Source organism: Pleurodeles waltl, unplaced genomic scaffold (genome assembly GCF_031143425.1).
Source record: "Pleurodeles waltl isolate 20211129_DDA unplaced genomic scaffold, aPleWal1.hap1.20221129 scaffold_37, whole genome shotgun sequence".
NCBI classification, from domain to species: Eukaryota; Metazoa; Chordata; class Amphibia; order Caudata; family Salamandridae; genus Pleurodeles; species Pleurodeles waltl.
Window position 1 is genome coordinate 5,049,827 of NW_027150076.1, and position 23,731 is coordinate 5,073,557.

At 46.6% G+C, this 23,731-nt stretch overlaps 1 pseudogene; it reads left to right on the forward strand.

The window, feature by feature from the left end:
* Positions 1-11,458: 11,458 nt before the first annotated feature.
* LOC138276117 (zinc finger protein 436-like) overlaps positions 11,459-23,731 on the forward strand; it is a 286,585-nt pseudogene continuing 274,312 nt past the window's right edge.

A 23,731-nucleotide genomic window follows, 5' to 3' on the forward strand; every position in this document is an offset into this window, starting at 1 on the left:
GGTTTCTTTCCCCATGGACTACCGCTGTGTGACACTGGTATGTTGTCATCACAATGTAACTGGACTTTTTTGGTTGGTTATGTCTATTACATTTGCTTTAAAGAAAATAAATTACAGACTCCAGATGGTTTTGGTGCAATAATTGTGTTTATTAAAGTGAAGAAATGGGTGATTAGTTAAAGAAGGGTGATGGGTGATGGTGGAGGCATGTCCTTGGCAGAGTCCAGACTCTCGTTTGCACAGGTGCATTGTCCATATGCCTGTGGAAGGTGGAGCAGGGGCAGTTCTAGGTTGGACAGGGTGAACAAGTGGGACAGTGGGATGACATCCGGGGGGATCCTTTCCTGGCGGGGGTCTTGACATCCTACTCTGTCTTCTTCCTGGATCTCAGGCCTTTCTTGCGGGGTGGTTCCTGTTCTGCAGGGGGTGGGGTCCGGGTGGCCCGTAGCTGTTGTGTGGGGGCCTCCTGACCACTAGCGCCGGCGGAGGTGGTGGGCTGTTCTTCCTCCATGCTAGTGGCAGGGGCCCTTTGGGAGGCCACAAGGTCCCGCAATGTGGTAACAATCTGGTTGAGTGCCACCACGATTGTACCCATTGCAGAACTGATGGTGCGCAGTTCTTCCCGGAACCCCATGTACCGTTCCTCCTGCAGTGCCTGGATCTCCTGGAACCTGGCCAGGACCGTCGCCATCGTCTCTTGGGAGTGGTGGTAGCCTCCCATGATGATGGTGAGGGCCTCTTGGACAGTGGGTTCCCTAGGCCTGTCCTCCCTCTGTCGCACAGCAGCCCTCCCAGTTCCCCTTTGTTCCTGGGCCTCTGTCCCCTGGACGGTGTGCCCACTACCACTGCCCCCAGGTCCCTGTTGTTGTTGGGGTGGTGGGTTACCCTGAGCGCCCTGTAGTGGTAGACACACCGCTGCTTGACCTGTCCTGGAGACAGAGGCATGGGCCCGCTGGGTGGGTGCTGTGCTGGTGTTTCCTGAGGGGGGTAGGTCTGCTGTGGCCTGTGGCTGCCTGAGGGGAACCGACTGCCCAGAGGTCCCCGATGGTCCGGGCTGGTCATCAGGTTCCAGGTCGACAGAGCTGCTGTCATCACTGGGGGCCTGTTCCGGGGGTGGGATGGACATTTCTGGACCCTCCTGGCCGGTGTGTTGGCGTTCGGGTCCTGCAGGGGTAAAAGAGTATGGTTATTGGTTCTGTGTGTGCCATGGCATGCGATTTGTGTGTGCCCTTGTCCCCCAGTGGTGCCATTCCCTTGTGGGAGGAGTTGTGAGGGTGGTTTGTGGGGGGGGGGGTATGTGCAGTGGTCATGCTTGGCATTCAGGGGTTGGTGTTGGGTTGGGTGGGTTGTGCTGGTGAGACATTAGCAGGGAGGATGTGTGATGGGGGGTTGGGGGTGAGGGTTGGGGTGTGGGTTGGCATGCTGGTGGTTGGGGGGGATGAAGTAGTTGAGATTCGACTTACCAGAGTCCATTCCTCCGGCTACTCCAGCGAGGCCCTCAGGATGCAGGATGTTCAAGACCTCTTGCTCCCATGCTGTGAATTCGGGTGGGGTGGGTGGGGGTCCGCCGCCAGTCTTCTGCACAGCGATATTGTGCCTTGACACCATCGAGCACACCTTCCCCCGTAGGTCGTTCCAGCGTTTGCGGATGTCCTCCCGATTTCTGGGATGCTGTCCCACAGCGTTGACCCTGTCTACGATCCGTTGCCATAGCTCCGCCTTCCTGGCTATTGTGGTGTGCTGCACCTGTGTGCCGAAGAGCTGGGGCTCTACCCTTATTATTTCCTCCACCATGACCCTGAGTTCTTGGTCCAAAAACCGGGGGTGCCTTTGGGGTGCCATGGGGTGGTGTGGATGGGGTGTGGGGTGGTGTATGTGGCGATGAGTGTGGTGGTGTGTGGTGCTTTGTGCATAGATGTGGTGTGGGTGATGATGTTGGGTTCCTGTGTGTGTTGTGGTTTGCGTTCCCTGTGCTCTCTCTCAGTGTATTGCGCCTTCTCTCGTAATTTCTGTTTGTGGGGGTTTGTGGGTGATGTGGGTGTGTGTTTCATAGTTGATTGGATGTGTGGGAGTGGTGCATGTATGTGTATCAGGTGTGTGTATTTCAAATTGTCCAATGTGGCTGTGTGTTGGTGCTGGGTGTGTATTTTGACCGCAGCGGTGTGTACTGCCAATAGAATACCGCGTTTGAATGACCGTCACGTGGATTCGTGGGTCGTAATGGCATGGGCGTATTTCTGTTGGCGTGACGGTGGAGGTTTGGTCATCTCCAGTTTATCGCTGGCCGCTGATGTGGCGGACTGCAGTGGAGGTCGGATTTTTGGAGGTTTGGCAGTTGTGGGTCAGAATGACTGTGGCGGTTTACTGCGGCCGCAGCGGTATTATGGCGGTCTTCTGACCGGCGGTAAGTGCCTTTTACCGCCAGGGTCAGAATGACACCCTTAGTGTTTTCTTTAATGTGTGTAGGTACATGTGTTCTCCAAAGAAGATGTTAGTGGCTGAAAGGGTTTTACTCTGTGTCGGCTTTAAAAAAGGCCACATGTAATTTTCATGAAGTTATTGGAGAGTAGTTTGTTCAATGAGGCAATATGCTAATCGTATGTAAAATGGTTATTAAGGGTACCACAGCATATCTGTAGTGTGAAAGACTAAGGGCCAGATGTAGAAAGCATTTTGCATGGTGCAAACTGCAAAAATCGCAGTTTGCACCATGCAAAATGCCTTTTACGATGCACATTCACAATTTGCGAGTCGGTACTGACTCACAAATTGTGAATGCGACTCGCAAATAGGGAGGGGTGTTCGCTTCCTATTTGCGAATCGCATCGCTATGCTAAATTGCTTTGTGACCGCGAATGCAGTCGCAAAGCAATTCGCAGTTACCACCAGTGTCACACTGGTGGTAACCCATTCGCAAAAGGCAAGGGGTCCCCATGGGACCCCTTCCCCTTTGTGAATGTTGCCCAGAATGTTTTTTCAGAGCAGGCAGTGGTCCAATGGACCACTGCCTACACTGAAAAAACGAAACCAAATGGTATTGGTATTTTTTTTATTTTGCAAGTCGTTTTCCTTTAAGGAAAACGGGCTGCAAAATAAAAAAAAAACTGCTTTATTTAAAAAGCAGTCACAGACATGGAGGTCTGCTGTCTTCAGTGCGAGTGCAGGGACTCGCTATGGGGTCGCAAAATGCGACCCACCTCATTATTATCTGTCTGATTAATATAATGTCTGAGACACCATTCTGGATATGCTTTTGCGACTCGGAAATTGCGAGTTGCACCTACTCGCAACTTCAAAATCGCAAAAGCATATCTTGCTACATCTGGCCCTTAGGGTGCCTGTAAACTGTCACTCAAAGAGTACTCCCTGGCAATGAAATGTCATTCATCGACACACTGAAATAAAGGACATGTCACACATAAGGATACTTGGCAGCTATGTCAGTGTACACTAAAAATAGCAAATGTAAGCTGAAATCACCTTAAAATGTGTTCTAGAGCTGCCTTAATGGACCCCATCTGATACTTGGGGGGCAGAAACCTCTAGGCGCCAGGGATCATTTTTATTTCTTTTTTGTTTTGTTTTGTTTTTTAGAGGTGGAGAGCGACCCCTTAGGCAAGGGTCGCTCCCCTGGGGGGGCACATTTATTTTAGGCTATTTCTGCTCCCCTTGGGGGCAGATTGGCATATTTCTATTAGGTCAATCTGCCCCCGGGGGGGGGACAAAAACCACTTAGGCACCAGGGATTGGTGTGTGTATGTATGTGTTTTCTTTAGGGGGCAGCCACTTGGGTAAGGGTCGCTCCCCATGGGGGGCACATTATTGTTGGCCATATCTGCCCCCGTTGTGGGCAGATTGGCCTAATTTTGTAATTTCTCCAAAATAAGAGGGTAGGGGTATGGCCATACCCCCACCCTAAATAAATGGGGCCAAAGTTGTTCTGCCCACCAGTGGGCAGATGGGACAATTACCCGTTATCCACACTCCGGTTGGACAGAAAGTCTACTAGATGCCAGGGAATTAAAAACAATTTTTTCGAGTGGTGGCTACCAACCTGTATGGGCCTGGTTATGCCTCCACCCCAACTGAAGGGGGTAACAGTCTTTCAGCTCTCCCCTGCACTCTACAAAATCTTATCCCACAGATAGCAAGAAGACTTTTGATTATTTTGGGTTTTGGTTTTACATTTGGCCCATGAGAGCTTGGCTAACTCTCTAAATCATCCCACTTGGAATGGTGAGGGCTGCACTTTATGGACTTTGGGACGCTGCCATGTAGAAAAATCCACAAGACCTAGACACACTTGAAAACTAAACATCTGGGTGATTCCAGGGTGGTGTGTTTCACATGTACCCCACACCATTTTCTTACCCACAATGCCCTGCAAACCTCCAACTTTGCTGGAAATCACAAATTTTCCCCACTTTTTTGTGATGGAACCTTTCGGAATCTGCAGGAATCCACAAAATTCCTACCACCCAGCATTGTCTCATCTATACCGATAACATTTCTGCTGCATTTGTAAGCCTAAAAATGTTTTTTTTCAAACTACCCTTTTGGACCCGCTTTGGTTCCCCCTCAATTTCAACATGTTTTTGGCTCTTCCCTATCACAAGCACTTGGTCCACCTACACAATTGAGGTATCATTTTTATCGGGAGACTGAGTGGAACGTTGGGTGGTATGAAATTTGTCCCAGTGCGCTGATCCCACACAGAGATGTGGGGAAAATGTGATTTTTTTTGCTAAATTTGAGGTTTTCTTAGGATTCTGGGTAAGAAAACATTGGGGGTTCCAAGCAAATACACCTCCCTGGACTCCCTCGGGTGTCCAGTTTTCAGAAATGTCTGGGTTTGGTAGGTTTCCCTAGATGGCTGCTGAGCCCAGGACCAAAAACGCAGGTGTTCCCCCCGCAAAAACAGGCAGTTTTGTATTTGATCATCTTGATGTGTCCAGATTGTGTTTTGGGGCATTTTCTTTCACGAGCAGTAGGCCTACCCACAAAAGTGAGGTACAATTTTTATCAGGAGACTTGGGGGAGTGCTGGGTGGAAGGAAATGTGTGGCTCCTCTCTGATTCCAGAACTTTCTGTCACCAAAATGAGAGGAAGAAGGTTTTTTTTGGCAAAAGTTTGAGGTTTACAAAGGATTCTGGGTAACAGAACCTGGTCAGAGCCCCACAAGTTACCCCATCTTGGATTCCCCTAAGTATCTAGTTCTCAAAACTGTGCAGGTTAGCTAGGTTTCCCTAGGTGTCGGCTGAGCTAGAGGCCATAATCCACAGCTAGGCATTTTGCAAAATAATGCTGTTTTCTTTGTGAAAATGTGATGTGTCCACGTTGTGTTTTGGGGCATTTCCTATCGCGGGCGCTAGGCCTACCCACATAAGTGAGGTACCATTTTATCGGGAGGCTTGGGGGAACGCTGTGTGGAAGGACATTTGTGCCTCCTCTCTGATTCCAGAACTTTCTGTCACCGAAATGAGAGGAAAAAGTGTTTTTTGGGCCACATTTTGAGGTTTGCAAAGGATTCTGGGTAACAGAACCTGGTCAGAGCCCCACAAATCACTCCTTCTTGGATTCCTCTAGGTGTCTAGTTTTCAAAACTGCGTAGGTTTGCTAAGTTTCCCTAGGTGCCCGCTGAGTTAGAGGCCAAAATCCACAGCTAGACACTTTGCAAAAAACAGCTCTGTTTTCTTTGTGAAAATGTGTTGTGTTTTGGGGCATTTCTTGTCGAGGGCGCTAGGCCTACCCACGCAAGTGAGGTACCATTTTTATCGGGAGACTTGGGGAATACAGAATAGCAAACAAGTGTTATTGCCCCTTGTCTTTCTCTACATTTTTTCCTTCCAAATGTAAGACAGTGTGTAAAAAAGACGTCTTTTTGAGAAATGCCCTATAATTCACATGCTAGTATGGGCACTGTAGGAAGCTAGCCTGGCTTATAGTGGGTACCCTGTGGTACTTACACCCTGTGCCAGTTCCAGTTATCCCTTATTAATAGAATAGAGGTGTTTCTAGCAGCTTAGGCTGATAGAAGGTAGATATGGCAAAGCAGCTTAGGCTGAACTAGCAGACATAAAAAAAGCTCCTACTATACCACTTATATCATAAGAAAACACAATACTCAGAGTTACTAAAAATAAAGGTACTTTATTTTTATGACAATATGCCACAAGGATCTCAGTGAGTACCCTCAGTAAGAAGGTAAGTAATATACACAAGTTATATGTACACAAACCCAAAACAGGTAAGTAATAGTAAGACAAGTAATGCAAACAGTGTAGAATTACAATAGGATGCAATAGGCAAACATAGAACTAGGGGCAACACAAACCATATACTTCAAAAGTGGAATGCGAATCACGAATGGACCCCAGACCTATGGGAGCTTGTAGAGAGTCGCTGGGACTGTAAGAAAACAGTCAGGGCGTAAAAGATACCCCACCCCAAGACCCTGAAAAGTAGGAGTAAAGTACACCTACTACCCCAAAAGGACAGAATAGTTGTGATAGGGAGATTCTGCAAGAATCACAAACACCAGCAAAGCACTGAAGACGGATTCCTGGACCTGAGGACCTGCAAGGCAAGGGGACCAAGTCCAAGAGTTGCGATAGTGTCCATGGGGGGCAGGAGCCCAGGAAACCCCAGATGAAGGTGCAAGGAAACTGCCTCCGGATGGAAGAAGCTTGGAATTCTGCAACAACGAAGGGGACTAAGAACTTCTCCTTTGGAAGGAAGATGTCCCACGTCGCAATGAAGGTTGCAGAAGTATTCCCACGCAGAAATACTGCAAACAAGCCTTGCTAGCTGCAAGGGTCGCAGAAGAGGTTTTTGGGTGCTCCAGGGGACCAGAAAGGACCGGAATGTCGTCCCTTGGAGGAGGAGACAAAGGGGGCGCTCAGCAACTCAAAGAGCCCCCACAGAAGCAGGCAGCACCCGCAGAAGTACCCAAACAGGCACCTAGAAGATTTGTTAACCGGAGCTGGCTCAGAGTCACAAAGGAGGGTCCCACGATGCCGGAGGCCAACTCAGAGGGTTGAGCACTGCAGGACGGAGTGCTGGGGACCCAGGCTAGGCTGTGCACAAAGGAAATCCTGGAAGAGTGCACAGGAGCCGGAGCAGCTGCAAATCACGCAGTACACAGGTTTGCAGTCTAGCGTGGGGAGGCAAGGACTTACCTCCACCAAACTTGGACTGAAGGATCACTGGACTGTGGGAGTCACTTGGATAGAGTTCCTGTGTTCCAGAGACCACGCTCGTCAGGATGAGAGGGGACCCAGAGGACTGGTGATGCAGTCTTTTGGTGCCTGCGTTAGCAGGGGGAAGATTCCGTCGACCCACAGGAGATTTCTTCTTGGCTTCCAGTGCAGGGTGAAGGCAGGTGACCCCCAGAGCATGCAACACCAGGAAACAGTCTAGAAAGCCGGCAGGATGAAGCGCTACAATGTTGCTGGTAGTCGTCTTGCTACTTTGTTGCAGTTTTGCAGGCGTCCTGGAGCAGTCAGCAGTCGATCCTTGGTAGAAGTCGAAGAGGGAGATGCAGAGGAACTCTGGTGAGCTCTTGCATTCGTTATCTGAAGAATTACCCAGAGGAGAGACCCTAAATAGCCAGAAAAGGAGGTTTGGCTACCAAGAAAGGAGGATTGGCTACCAAGAGAGGTAAGAGCCTATCAGAGGGGGTCTCTGATTTCACCTGCTGGCACTGGCCACTCAGAGCAGTCCAGTGTGCCCCCAACACCTCTGATTCCAAGATGGCAGAGGTCTGGGACACACTGGAGGAGCTCTGGGCACCTCCCCTGGGAGGTACTGGTCAGGGGAGTGGTCACTCCCCTTTCCTTTGTCCAGTTGTGCGCCATAGTAGGGCTGGGGGATCCCTGAACCGGTGTAGACTGGCTTATGCAGAGATGGGCACCATCTGTGCCCATCAAAGCATTTCCAGAGGCTGGGGGAGGCTACTCCTCCCCAACCCTTCACACCTGTTTCCAAAGGGAGAGGGTGTAACACCCTCTCTCAGAAGAAATCCTTTGTTCTGCCTGGGCAGGGCTGCCTGGACCCCAGGAGGGCAGAGTCCTGTCTGAGGGGTTGGCAGCAGCAGCAGCTGCAGTGAAACCCTGGAAAGGCAGTTTGGCAGTACCTGGGTTCTGTGGTAGAGACTCTGGGATCATAGAATTGTCCCCCCAATGCTAGAATGGCATTGGGGTGACAATTCCATGATCTTAGACATGTTACATGGCCATGTTCGGAGTTACCATTGTGACGCTATACATAGGTAGTGACCTATGTATAGTGCACGCGTGTAATGGTGTCCCCGCACTCACAAAGTCTGGGGAATTTCCCCTGAACAATGTGGGGGCACCTTGGCTAGTGCCAGGGTGCCCACACACTAAGTAACTTGGCACCTAACTTTCACCAAGTGAGGGTTAGACATTTAGGTGACTTATAAGTTACTTATGTGCAGTAAAAAATGGCTGTGAAATAACGTGGACGTTATTTCACTCAGGCTGCAGTGGCAGTCCTGTATAAGAATTGTCTGAGCTCCCTATGGGTGGCAAAAGAAATGCTGCAGCCCATAGGGATCGCCTGGAACCCCAATACCCTGGGTACCTAGGTACCATATACAAGGGAATTATATGGGTGTTCCAGTGTGCCAATGAGAATTGGTAAATTTAGTCACTAGCCTGCAGTGGCTACTCCTCCCCAGCCCTTCACACTTATTTCCAAAGGGAGAGGATTTAACACCCTCTCTCAGAGGAAATCCTTTGTTCTGCCTTCCTGGGCCAGGGCTGCCTGGACCCCAGGAGGGCAGAATCCTGTCTGAGGGGTTAGCAGCAGCTGCAGTGGAAACCCCGGAAAGGCAGTTTGGCAGCACCCGGGCTCTGTGCTAGAGACCCGGGGGATCATGGAATTGTCCCCCCAATACCAGAATGGTATTGGGGTGACAATTCCATGATCTTAGACATGTTACATGGCCATGTTCGGAGTTACCATTGTGACGCTATACATAGGTAGTGACCTATGTATAGTGCACGCGTGTAATGGTGTCCCCGCACTCACAAAGTCCGGGGAACTTTCCCTGAACGATGTGGGGGCACCTTGGTTCGTGCCAAGGTGCCCACACACTAAGTAACTTGCCACCCAACCTTCACCAGGTGAGGGTTAGACATATAGGTGACTTATACATTACTTATGTGCAGTGAAAAATGGCTGTGAAATAACGTGGACGTTATTTCACTCAGGCTGAAGTGGCAGGCCTGTGTAAGAATTGTCAGAGCTCCCTATGGGTGGCAAAAGAAATGCTGCAGCCCATAGTGATCTCGTGGAACCCCAATACCCTGGGTACCTAAGTACCATATACAAGGGAATTATATGGGTGTACCAGTGTGCAAATGAGAATTGGTAAATTTAGTCACTAGCCTGCAGGGACAAATTTAGAAAGCAGAGAGAGCATACACACTGAGGTTCTGGTTAGCAGAGCCTCAGTGATACAGTTAGGCACCACACAGGGAACACATACAGGGCACATACTATGAGCACTGGGGTCCTGCCTAGCAGGATCCCAGTGACACAGTGGCTAAAACATACATACATATAGTGAATATGGGGGTAACATGCCAGGCAAGATGGTTTTTTCCTACAGGCACCCTGGAATTCAGAAATGTGCAAATCACCACTGCTTCTCAACACCTTGGGGGTTATTCTAACTTTGGAGGAGGTGTTAAACCGTCCCAAAAGTGACGGAAAAGTGACGGATTTACCACCAGCCGTATTACGAGTCCAATATATCCTATGGAACTCGTAATACGGCTGGTGGTATATCCGTCACTTTACCGTCACTTTTGGGACGGATTAACACTCCTCCAAAGTTAGAATAACCCCCCTTATCTTGTGGCCATTTTGGAAATACGAATGTTTTCTTGATACCTATTTTTCACTTTTTATATTTCAGCAAATTAATTGCTGTATATCCAGTATAGAATAAAAACCCATTGCAAGGTGCAGCTCATTTATTGGCTCTGGGTACTTAGCGTTCTTTATGAACCTACAGGCCCTATATATCCCCGCAACCAGAAGAGTCCAGCAGACGTAACGGTATATTGCTTTGAAAAATCTGACATCGCAGGAAAAAGTTACAGAGTAAAACGTGAAGAAAAATTGCTTTTTTTAACCTCAATTTCAATTTTCTTTAATTTTAGCTGTTTGTTTCTGTAGGAAACACTTGTAGGATCTACACAAATGACCCCTTGCTGAATTCAGAATTTTATCGACGTTTCCAAAATGCTGAGCTTTCTGGGATCCATCATTGGTTTCTCACCCATTTCTGTCACTAACTGGAAGGAGGCTGAAAGCACAACAAATAGTAAAAATGGAGTATGTCCCAGTAAAATGTCAAAATTGTGTTGAATAATTGGGTTTTCTAATTCAAGTCTGCCTGCTCCTGAAAGCTGGGAAGATGGTGATTTTACCACCACAAACCCTTTGTTGATGCCATTTTCAGGGAAAAAAACACAGACCTTCTGCAGCCCTTTTTTCCCATTTAAAAAGAAAATGAAATGTTCACTGTATTTTGGCTAATTTCTTGGTCTCCTTCAGGGGAAACCACAAAGTCTGGGTACCTCTAGAATCCCTAGGATGTTGGAAAAAAAGGACACAAAGTTGGCATGGGTGGCTTATGGGGAGAAAAAGTTATGAGGGCCTAAGCACAAACTGCCCCAAATAGCCCAAAAAAGGCCTGGCACAGGAGGAGAAAAGGCCTCGCAGCGAAGGGGTTAATTAAACACAAGCATAATTTCAATTCCCTTCCTGGAGCCTGGTTCTGTCAGCGGCCACCAGAGGGTGGAGAAGTGTGGCTCAATGGTTAGAGCGGCAGACCCTAATGCAGAAATCTGGCCCCGGACCAGGGTTCAATTCCTGCCTCGACGGGTCTTGGGCTCAATTTCCTCGGACCTGATAATTCTTGCATCGGTGCTGAATCTAATTCATGGGTCCCACTCTGTAACTCTGGGCAATAGCTTGCTTAATCTCCACAACGGCCCAAACAGCGCTGGGATGCCTGGCTTCACCTTGGAGGTTGCCCAGGAGTGGGCACCTCACAGGGAAAAGCCAGGAGGGGTTCCACAGCGGTATGTGTACAGCGCCTTGAGACCCTAACGGGTGAGTAGTGCCCTATACAAGTAAGAGGTTTACAGTTTACAGGGCGTTCCTCGCCTGCTGATGAAATCTACTGAGCACATTGTATGAAAGGGAGGAGGGTTTCCTCTTCCGGGTCAGCGGCGGCAGAGACAGCGCCAGCAGCGGATGCTGACATCACTTCCGGCCTCTCCCTCTGTGTCCAGCCTTCTGCAGGGGAGGAAGGACCCCCTGACTGTCTGTGCAGTTATCTTCACCTCCAGACCCTCAGAGACCCCCCTCAGACCCCAAATCTGCACCTGCTCCCCCAGCCCCAGGAGGAGTAGAGAGCCTGGAAATGTCTGCACAGGTTTCTGCTCAGGTAGGAGATTGTCAGCACCTTCTGCTGTGTTTGTAGAAATAGACTGAATAATCCTGGAGGAAATCTCTGCCAGGAGCCGGGCTGAGCTGGGCTCTTCTATCCGGGGACTTCTGGGGGCTTTCTGTCCGGCCCTGGGGGTGTTTATGGTCATCATTTCTGTTAAAGAGGGGATCTGTGCACTGCACTGCATCTTACTGCACTGTGAGGAAGCTGTGCACTGCATCTTACTGCACTATGAGGAATCTGTACACTGCACTGTATCTTACTGCACTGTGAGGAATCTGTGTGCATTGCACTGCATCTTATTGCACTGTGAGGAATCTGTGCACTCCATCTTACTGCACTGGGAGGTATCTGTGTGCATTGCACATCTTATTGCACTGTGAGGAATTTGTGCACTCCATCTTACTGCACTGTGAGGAATCTGTGCACTGCACTGTGAGGAATCTGTTCACACTGCACTGCATCTTACTGCACTGTGAGGAATCTGTGCACTGTACTGCGTCTTACTGCACTGAGGGATCTGTGCACTGCATCTTACTGCAGTGTGAGGAATCTTTGCACTGCATCTTAGTTCACCCTGAGAAAATTGTGCACTGCACTGCATCTTACTGCACTGTGAGATCTGTGCACTGCATCTTACTGCACTGTGAGGAATATGTGCACTGCACTGCATCATACTGCACTATGAGGAATCTGTGTACTGCATCTTACTGCACTGTGAGGAATATGTACACTGCACTGCATCTTACTGCACTTTCAGGAATCTGTGCTCTGCATCTTACTGCACTGCGAGGAATCTGTGCACTACACTGCATCGTACTGCACTGTGAGGGATCTGTGCAATGCACTGCATCTTACTCCAGTATGAGGAATTTGTGCACTGCACCACATCTTACTGCACTGTGAGGGATCTGTGTACTGCACCACATCTTACTGCACTGTCAGGAATCGGTGCACTGCATCTCACTGCACTATGAGGAATGTGTGCCACTGCATCTTACTGCACTATGAGGAATCTGTACCACTACACTGCATCTTACCACACTATGGAGAATCTGTGCATTGCACTATATCTTACTGCACTATGAGAAATCTGTACACTACACTACATCTTACTGCACTATGGGAACCTGTGTCGCTGCACTGCACCTTACTGCTCTGTGAGGAATCTGTACATCCTACACAATGTTAAATCTGTGCTACTGCACTGCATCTTACTGCGCTGTGAGGAACCTGTGCACTACACTGCATCTTACTGCACTGTGAGGAATCTGTGTACTGCATCTTATTTCACTGTGACAAATCTTTGCACACTGTAGTCTTACTGCACTATGAGGACTCTAAGCACACTGCACTGCTTTTTACTATTCTATGAGGTGTGTTTACAGAGAAAATCTATTCACTGGTGTAAATTACGGTATGCAGTATCTGTGCAGACATGCAGTTCCTCACTCACTCCATCTGCTCTCTCATCCATTCAGAATCATTGATCCATGAACTCAAATGATTCATCCTTCCATGCACTTACCCATTAATCATTTCATGTAATCAATATTTCATCCATTTACTCAAACATTAATTCATAAATATATGCACTCCTTTATATGTCAATCGTGTCACTTAAGTGTGCATTCATGCATCCATCTGTGAACTCACTCACCCGTCCATTTAGTCACCCACTCCCACACACAGGGTAGCCAATGAATGAATACGCACTTTTTTAAATAAAAAAGCACACTTAGCTTTGTGACGTTATCTGTTCCATACCTTTCTTAGAGCATCGTTCTGGAGTGGCTGTGATCATTCCTGGAGGTAAGATCCTCTGAGGAAGTTCTGATACCATTATACCACAGGGTTAAGTGGGGGGTAGTCAGAAGCGTTGATGAGTGAGCAGATAAATGAACGAAAAATTGAGCACCTTAAACCACTGATTATGAGCTGTATGAACTTATGAACGTTCGCACAAGTTGTAATTCTGATTTGATCATGAACACACATTACACCCTGAGTCATAACGCCCAAGGCCCTCAGAAAGGGATCCATGGTTGTTTGATCTTAGCTCTGAGAGAGATGGCACACATTTCAATTAGACAGAGCTCATTCATACTATTGCAAATGCAGCAGCCACAGAGGTTTCAGCCGAATGCTGATCCCTAACAGTCTGACATAACGCTGTTGATATGTGTAGGAGGCTGGACTGGCTTGTAGTGAGTACCAAGGGGTACTTACACCTTGCACCAGGCCCAGGTATCTCTTATTAGTGTATAGGGTGTCTAGCAGCTTAGGCTGATAGATAATGGTAGCTTAGCAGAGCAGCTTAGGCTGAACTAGGAGACGAGTGAAGCTCCTACAGTACCACTAGTGTCACTTGCACAATAACCTAAGAAAACACAATACACAGATATACTAAAAATAAAGGTACTTTATTTTTATGACAATATGCCAAAGTATCTCAGTGAGTACCCTCAGTATGAGGATCGCAAATATACACAAGATATATGTACACAATACCAAAAATATGCAGTATAGTCTTAGAAAACAGTGCAAACAATGTATAGTTACAATAGGAGGCAATGGGGACACATAGGGATAGGGGCAACACAAACCATATACTCCAGAAGTGGAATGCGAACCACAAATGGACCCCAAACCTATGTGACCTTGTAGAGGGTCGCTGGGACTATTAGAAAATAGTAAGGGTTAGAAAAATAGCCCACCCCAAGACACTGAAAAGTGAGTGCAACGTGCACTAAAGTTCCCAAAGGACAAAGAAGTTGTGATAGGGGAATTCTGCAGGAAAGGCACAAACCAGCAATGCAACAACAATGGATTTCCAAACGAGGGTACCTGTGGAACAAGGGGACCAAGTCCAAAAGTCACAAGCAAGTCGGAGATGGGCAGATGCCCAAGAAATGCCAACGGTGGGTGCAAAGAAGCTGCTACTGGACAGTAGAAGCTTAGGATTCTGCAGGAACGACAAGGGATAGAAACTTCCCCTTTAGAGGATGGATCCCCCACGCCGTGGAGAATTGTGCAAAAGTGTTTTCCTGTGGAAATACAGCCAACAAGCCTTGCTAGCTGCAAATCGTGCAGTAAAGGTTTTTGCATGCTGCTGTGGCCCAGGAGGGACCAGGATGTCACCAATTGCGTCTGGGGACAGAGGGAGCGTCGAGCAAGACAAGGAGCCCTCTCAGAAGCAGGCAGCACACGCAGAAGTGCCAGAACAGGCACTTCGAAGAAGAGTGAAATGGTGCTCACCCGAAGTTGCACAAAGGAGTCCCACGCCGCTGGAGGACAACTTAGAAAGTCGTGCAATGCAGGTTGGAGTGCTGTGGACCCAGGCTTGGCTGTGCACAAAGGATTTCCGCCGGAAGTGCACGGAAGCCGGAGTAGCTGCAAAAGACGCGGTTCCCAGCAATGCAGTCTGGCGTGGGGAGGCAAGGATTTATCTCCACCAAACTTGGACTGAAGAGTCACTGGACTATGGGAGTCACTTGGACAGAGTTGCTGGAATCAAGGGACCTCGCTCGTCGTGCTGAGAGGAGACCCAGGGTACAGGTAATCCAGTTCTTTGGTGCCTGCGGTTGCAGGGGGAAGATTCCGTCGACCCACGGGAGATTTCTTCGGAGCTTCTAGTGCAGAGAGGAGGCAGACTACCCCCACAGCATGCACCACCAGGAAAACAGTCGAGAAGGCGGCAGGATCAGCGTTACAGAGTTGCAGTAGTCGTCTTTGCTACTTTGTTGCAGTTTTGCAGGCTTCCAGCGCGGTCAGCAGTCGATTCCTTGGCAGAAGGTGAAGAGAGAGATGCAGAGGAACTCTGATGAGCTCTTGCATTCGTTATCTAAGGAATCCCTAGAGACAGAGACCCTAAATAGCCAGAAAAGAGGGTTTGGCTACCTAGGAGAGAGGATAGGCTAGCAACACCTGAAGGAGCCTATCAGAAGGAGTCTCTGACGTCACCTGATGGCACTGGCCACTCAGAGCAGTCCAGTGTGCCAGCAGCACCTCTGTTTCCAAGATGTCAGAGGTCTGGAGCACACTGGAGGAGCTCTGGACACCTCCCAGGGGAGGTGCAGGTCAGGGGAGTGGTCACTCCCCTTTCCTTTGTCCAGTTTCGCGCCAGAGCAGGGCTAAGGGGTCCCTGAACCGGTGTAGACTGGCTTATGCAGAAATGGGCACCAAATGTGCCCATGAAAGCATTTCCAGAGGCTGGGGGAGGCTACTCCTCCCCTGCCTTCACACCATTTTCCAAAGGGAGAGGGTGTAACACCCTCTCTCAGAGGAAGTCCTTTGTTCTGCCATCCTGGGACAAGCCTGGCTGGACCCCAGGAGGGCAGAAACCTGTCTGAGGGGTTGGCAGCAGCAGCAGCTGCAGTGAAACCCCTGAAAAGGCAGTTTGGCAGTACCCGGGTCTGAGCTACAGACCCGTGGGATCATGGGATTGTACCAACAATGCCAGGATGGCATAGAGGGGGCAATTCCATGATCTTAGACATGTTACATGGCCATATTCGGAGTTACCATTGTGAAGTTACACATAGGTAGTGACCTATGTGTAGTGCACGCGTGTAATGGTGTCCCCGCATTCACAAAGTCCAGGGAATTTGCCCTGAACAATGTGGGGGCACTCTGGCTAGTACCAGGGTGCCCTCACACTAAGTAACTTAGCACACAACCTTTACTAAGTAAAGGTTAGACATATAGGTGACTTATAAGTTACATAAGTGCAGTGAAAAATGGCTGTGAAATAACGTGGACGTTATTTCACTCAGGCTGCAGTGGCAGGCCTGTGTAAGAATTGTCAGAGCTCCCTATGGGTGGCAAAAGAAATGCTGCAGCCCATAGGGATCTCCTGGAACCCCAATACCCTGGGTACCACAGTACCATATACTAGGGAATTATAAGGGTGTTCCAGTATGCCAATGTGAATTGGTCAAATTGGTCACTAGCCTGTTAGTGACAATTTGGAAAGAAATGAGAGAGCATAACCACTGAGGTTCTGGATAGCAGACCCTCAGTGAGACAGTTAGTCATATACACAGGTAACACAGTCAGGCACACTTATGAGCACTGGGGCCCTGGCTGGCAGGGTCCCAGTGACACATACAACTAAAACAACATATATACAGTGAAAAATGGGGGTAACATGCTAGGCAAGATGGTACTTTCCTACAATATGTATAATGCACGTGTACTGGGAACACATTGGGAATCTGACCCGATTGCCTAAAATGCTTCATCGGCTCATGTACATCTGATTGTTTCTGAATTCAGCTGTTGTCACACCCTCTTGTACAGGCCCCATGAACTCTATGACGTGTGGCATGTATTTAAATATTCCAAGAATGTGCTCACACTGCTAACCAGTCCATCCCCTTAATCACTTATATATATATTGTGAAGAAAGGTAATAAATCAGTAAGTAAGTGGATGAAAGAAACAACTGCCTCGAAGCGCAGACGGATAGCTAATTAACTAGTGAAGGATGAGTCATGTTGAATTGAACCAACATATCTAATTTAAGGACACAATGAAAGCTCTTCCTCTTGTCATCATTAGGGACATTACATGTCATTACATGTCCACTCACAGAGAACCAGATCCGGTGGTCGGCCCTTCTGCTAAAGCGTGGAATGACCTGCAGTTACACACCAGAGCCACCTCCTCACTTCTCCTCCTCTTGTCTTCTCCTCACTTCTTCTGCTCTTGTCTTCTCCTCATGTCTCCTCCCCAATTCTCCTCCTCACTTCTCCTAATCCCGTTTTCTCCTCACTTCTGCTCTTGTCCTCTCCTCTCGTCTTCTCCTCACTTCTCCTCCTCACGTCTTCTCCTCACGTCTTCTCCTCACGTCTTCTCCTCACTTCTCCTCACGTCTCCCCCCCACTTCTCCTCCTCACTTCTCCTACTCTAGTCTTCTCCTCACGTCTTCTGCTCTTGTCTTCTCCTCACTTCTCTCTTCCTTACTTCTCCTCCTTTCTTCTCCTCCTTACTTCTTCTCCTCACTTCTTCTCCTCACTCATTCTCCTCACCTTTTCTCCACACTTCTTCTCCTCACTCCTTCTCCTCACCTTATTTCCTCACTTCTCCATCTCACATTCCCTCCTAACTTTTTCTCTTTTCATCTTCTCTTCACTTCTTCTCCTCTCTTCTATTCCTTCTCCTCTTGTCTTCTCCTCACGTCTCCTCCTCACATCTCCTCCTCACTTCTTCTCCTTACTTCTTCACCTCACTTTTTGAGATCCGCAAGAAGCTGAAGACCTGTCTCTTAAATTAACCCACATCACCATTGCCAATTGTTGATCTTGTTTAGTTTACACCTGAGTTATAATGATACGAATAGTTCTCCAGAAAACACTGCATCCTGTGGTTGCTTTTAGTTTCTCTGAATTTACAGAGAATGACAGCTAGCAGACTGTATCTGTAATTACAAGCTATGAGGTAATCCTCAGTTGTGTGCACACTCCCATTTGCACCAACAGAGGGTTGCTGCACAAGATTTACACCAGTCCAAACTGCCACAGATCGGCCATGGAAATACTACAGATGTTTTATTTACACAGCTCTGAACCGGAACACCTGAGAAGCTGTGCAATGCGCATTGCCTACTGATGTGGTCCTAAGTGTGCATTGTACTGTGCCATTAGGCTTGTATTGCAGCAGTATATGTTGGGGGTTCAAACAACCTTCTTTTTCCTCATTTAGTTTAAACTTATGTGTAAGGAACTGCCTCCTTGGCATGGTTACCCCCTGACTTTTTGCCTTTGCTGATGCTAAGTTTTGATTTGAAAGTGTGCTGAGGCCTACTAACCAGGACCAGCACCAGTGTTCTTTCCCTAAAACTGTACCTTTGTTTTCACAATTGGCACACCCTGGCATCCAGGTAAGTCCCTTGTAACTGGTACCCCTGGTACCAAGGACCCTGATGCCAGGGAAGGTCTCTAAGGGCTGCAGCATGTCTTATGCCACCCTGGGGACCCCTCACTCAGCACAGACACACTGCTTGCCAGCTTGTGTCTGCTGGTGGGGAGAAAATGACTAAGTCGACATGGCACTCCCCTCAGGGTGCCATGCCAACCTCACACTGCCCATGGCATAGATAAGTCACCCCTCTAGCAGGCCTTACAGCCCGAAGGCAGGGTGCACTTGATAACGCGTCCAGCCTTTATAAATTACTTGTACCTGGACACGCTGGAGGTCGGTGAACCTTTTAGCCGAGTTGGGCTCTCCTCATCCTAGAACAGTCGGATCACTTAGATCAATAATCAATAACTATTGTAATCGATACTCAATACTCCATTAAAAGATCGAAATAACATATTAGGAATCAATAACAGTTGGTATTTCGACGCACCATGCCCTTTCAGTCATGAATAACCACACCAGTTTATTAAAGTTAATGAGTTTATTTCCCTATATTAACAAAGCTAGCACAATGTATATAAGTCTCAAAACCAATTGATATATGTATACGAACACTACTAGCTGTCCATAATGGCGAAAGAAACGCAATCTACGCAAAATCTGTATTATAATGCACTCGGTTATAGCAATGCAAATCACTAATATAAGTAACTGAATTTGACTAATTGCATACATCGATCAGCAAAACAAGATTTCAATTATGCATGGTGCATCAGATGAAAACCCTCAACTAACCTCTAATTAGCATTGGCATGTGGGGTTTCATGCAAAACGAATTTAGACAACACAAATTTGGAAAACTTCTAGCTTGGGCCCTATCAAAAAAGCAGTTGGTACCTAAAAGGAAAAACACAATGCATAATACAATTATCCTTTCATAATTACCAAATACAATCAGTATTCAAGAAAGTCTTCGTCCTTCGGGTACCGGTTCGATCAGCATGGGGCAGATTTAAAGGGGCAAAGTTAAGGGCAAGGTTCCTTGCAGCAGCAAGGAGAATGGGGCAAAGTTACTACATGGGCAAGACGGGGCAAATCAAAGTTAAAGTCTCTAGGGTGAGAATTCTTAAACTCTCTTTCTCTGGAATAGAGAAAAGGGCATCAGGATGTCGTCTAAGATGGCGTCTGCCATTTGGCTTCAAAGATGCAATCAAGGAAAAATGGCTGAATTCTCTTTGTCCGCTGGGTTTAAGTAAGAAACATTCCAAATGCTTCAGGGTCTTCCATTGGAGGGTTCATATGGTGGCTTCAAAATGACCAATGAATGGTGTCTTTCTCCTAGTACTCGTTTATGCATATATTGTCCTTGGAGCCTTGGACCACAAGTTGCAACAAATTTTGCCAATTATTTTGGTATCAGTACTTTTATTGTCCGCACCTGCAGAGACTGACCTTGTATCAAAGGGGATGAAACCGGCCTAGTACGAAACCTTGGCGATAAGTGTATTAGTCATCTCTACTGGAAAAATACAACCTTTAAAATAAAATGCTGTATCTTGTTGATGCAAGTGAAAACCACGCAGTTAAATTTGAGACTAGGTGACTAGGCCAAAGCCTCTACTAAATTTAAGCTAAGCATAAAACAGTTTCAACAAGAAATCATAGCACGTATTTGCAATTACGACGGATTACTACATTTCTCAATTCTTCATGATTAATTAAGGTTGTTCATAATAATGGCGAACTACTCCGAGGGCACAATTTCCCTCCTACATTATTTTCTTTGCTAAAATCACACTACATTATACGATTTTGGTTACATGATATATGAATATATGTTGGTTCTTCTTTTTCTGCGTCATCAATCCCTCCTCTGATGACTAATTATGTCATCACATCAAATCTTCCCACAAATTTTATTACATTAAAATTCTGTTTTAGTAATTTGGCACTTCAGTCAATTCCCTCTTTCTTTTGGTTCGCTTTGATTTTTCTCTGTATATTTCTACCATTTTATTTTCTATTTTCTTTTCTTTTCTTCTTTTGTTTCTTGTTTTCAATATTTTGATAGCCTTCCATATTCCCCAAATACCTAATAAACAAATTAATACTATTAATATTCCTTTTACAATTTTCAGTAACAATTCATTCCAAATGTTGCTGAGACAATTTCCCACAGAAGCAAATCCTTTTCCAACCTTTTCCCATACTCCTGGTTCTTTCAATTCTTTCAAATCTGTACTTTCGTTAGTTAAATTTATAAGCATTTTTCTAATTTGCCAGCTGTTGCCCGGAATATAAGTACAACAGTGACGTGTACCAAGCATTTTGCAAACGCCGCCATCCTTTGCTAAAAGAATGTCTAAGGCAAGCCAATTTTGAAGAGTCATAGCTCTTTCTGCAGCAAGTTCAGCATCCATCAGGATTATAGCTCCTGAGAATTTTGTCAGCATGTTATCCACAATAGTAGACAACTTTCGTATTTTAATTGAATTCAATATGACTCCCACTGAAGGAATCATTGCTCCAAATATATCTCCTACCACACCAGCTGTCTCTCTCTTCTGAACATGATGATTCAGACAGCTTTGGGAATTTCTTTAAGTCGTCTAGTTGATAAACCTTTGGGAATACTATTCCCAAATAACATCTCCCATACCATCCTTTAGGAAGACGATACTAGGCGTTAAGTCCACAAATATAATATACCCCAGGAATAACTGGGTCTTGTCCATTCAGCATGAACGTCCATTTAGGTTGAAACAAAAACGAATGTTTCCATTCACTCGTTCCCACAAAGACTGTGTCATAATATGATTTATGTCTATGTACACAGAATCTCCCTACGTGTAATGTATCTAAAGCTATTTTCCCTTGCGTTTTTATCGCGGCAAAAGCATAGTTATCTACAGATGTCCTCTTGTCTAATTCCCTTTCTAATTTCTCCTTCCCCGCTTTCCTCCTATCGTCAGTATGATCTAAAAAGCTTATCTCCATCGGTGAAAGCAAGCATGTAAGGTTTTCTCTGTGAGCGTAAGCTGTGTGAAAAGGTGACACTGGCTCAAAGAAACCCCTCATCAATTTTATATAATAATCTCTTGCTACTTTACTCAGGTACTCGATTATGGGGATATATGCAAATGTAACATCCTGATTGGAATAAAAGTAGTGAATATACTCCTGGCCATAAAATCTGGTCATTATTAAACTACATGTAATCCTGCATGTAAGAAGCATGCTATGATATGTCACCCCTTTCACTATTGAGGTAGGTAGTTGTGTGCATACATAACAATCTTTCGCATCCATGGTCTCAACATACTCACTCAGCAAGCAATGGAAAACATTGGACGAAAGTTCCTTTTTATCATGCAAATGTCTTTCGTCTTGTTCGAGTTTCTTTAAAGGTGTTAGTTCAGTAATAGGTTTAGAAGTAGAAGCATCATTCGTCTCTTTCTCATTCTTTCCATGCTTTCCAAGAACGATTGCTACAATGATTAGTACACATGCAGTTATTAAACCTATACACACGTATTTACAACACTTCATCTTATGTCCCTGTGTAGTGGAGCCTGTCATGATCTATATAGAATCAGAAAGTTGAAGACACTTTATCAAATCAGATTTGCAGATTTATATATATAAAGCTGAACGAGTTCAATGTTCACACAGTTTTCTTTAGCAGCTTCGTCTTTTATCGGTTTAGTAGCTTTGTCTCAAAATTGGTTTCAAAGTCAATCAAGATTAACAATGTCTTAGCCGGTTCAAAAGTCAATCAGGTTATCAATGTCTTATTCGGTAAGGTTCATAGAATTTCACTTCTCAAGTGCCAAAGTGAAGTTCTGCTTCTTCGTTCTCAAGACTGAGGGATAGGAATTCGTCTGACCAATCGTTAGCGGCTATGTATGCCCACTCCGGACCAGAATATCTGTTGCTCGGTATTCTTTTCCTTTTCAATTTTGCATCTCCTTTTGATTCTCTCTCGCTGGTGCTTTCTTCCTTGGCTGAGTCCTTCTCTTCACTTGGTGTTGCTATTTCGACAGACACATCTTTTCTTTTCTCTATCAACTTTGGTCCTTCACTTTCGTTTAAAGTTTCTTTAATCCTTAACTTCACAGGTGATATACTTTGTCTTTGTTTAATACTGTTTTCACCTGATGGACCTGCAACCGCTTCTGGAAGGGTTTGAACAGTTTCACTCTGTCCTGTCTTGTCATCTCCCTCTAGGAGGTCAATCAGGTTTTCCTTTTCTTTTCCTGTATCGTCTGCTTCCGGGAGAGCCCTCCACTGATCAGGCTCTACTGCTCCTTCACCTGTCTCAGGCTCTTTGTCATCTTCAGGACTTTCGTCACTTCCTGAGGCTTCTCCTTGGTCCTCCTCAAATTAATCAGTTGCTTCTTCTCCAGAAAATATCTCTCCTTCTTCTATTTCTGCCTGTTCGCCTCCAGGTTCTCTTTGTTCCAGTTGGACAGTCCAGTTTTCCTATCAGGGCTGTTTCTCATTGACATTAACACCAAGGGCAATGCGTCAGGCCATTTTAAGTTTGTTGATGCACATATTTTCGCCATCCTCGACTTCAATGTGCCATTCATTTGCTCCACTAGTCCTGAGGCTTCAGGGCAGTAGTTACAATGCAATTTTCGCTCAATATTCAGCGCTGCACAAAGTAATTTTATTACTTCGTTATTGAAGTGACTTCCCCTATCTGATTCTAAGGAGATCGGGAATCCAAAACGTGGTATTAGTTCTCTCAAGAGTAGTTTTGCAACTGTGAGACTGTCATTTCTGCGTGTAGGGTATGCTTCAATCCAGTGACTACAAATACACACAATCACCAACACATACTTCAAGCCTCCATGCACAGGCATTTCAATAAAATCCATTTGCATCCTGCTGAATGGACCCCCTGCCCTCCCAATGTGGCTCAAATTGACTACTGTTCCTTTCCCTGCGTTCATTTGTTGGCAAATGACGCAACGGTGGCAAACTGCTTCAATCAATCAATCAATCAATCATTCGCATTTATAAAGCGCGCTACTCACCCATAAAGGGTCTCAAGGCGTCGGGGGGGGGGATGGGTCAGTGCTTGAAGAGCCAGGTCTTGAGCTGCCTTCTGAAGGAGAGGTGTTCAGGTATGGCGCGAAGGTGGCTGGGCAGAGAGTTCCAGGTCTTCGCTGCCAGGAAAGAGAAGGATCTTCCTCCGGCGGTGGCTTTGCGGATGCGGGGTACGGCTGCCAGGGCCTGTCCGGCGGATCGTAGAGTGCGCGGAGGAGTGTAGAAGGAGACGCGGTTGTTGATGAGTTTGGGTCCGAGGTTGTGAAGGGCTTTGTGTGCGTGGGTGAGGAGTCGGAAGGTGATCCTCTTGTTGACGGGGAG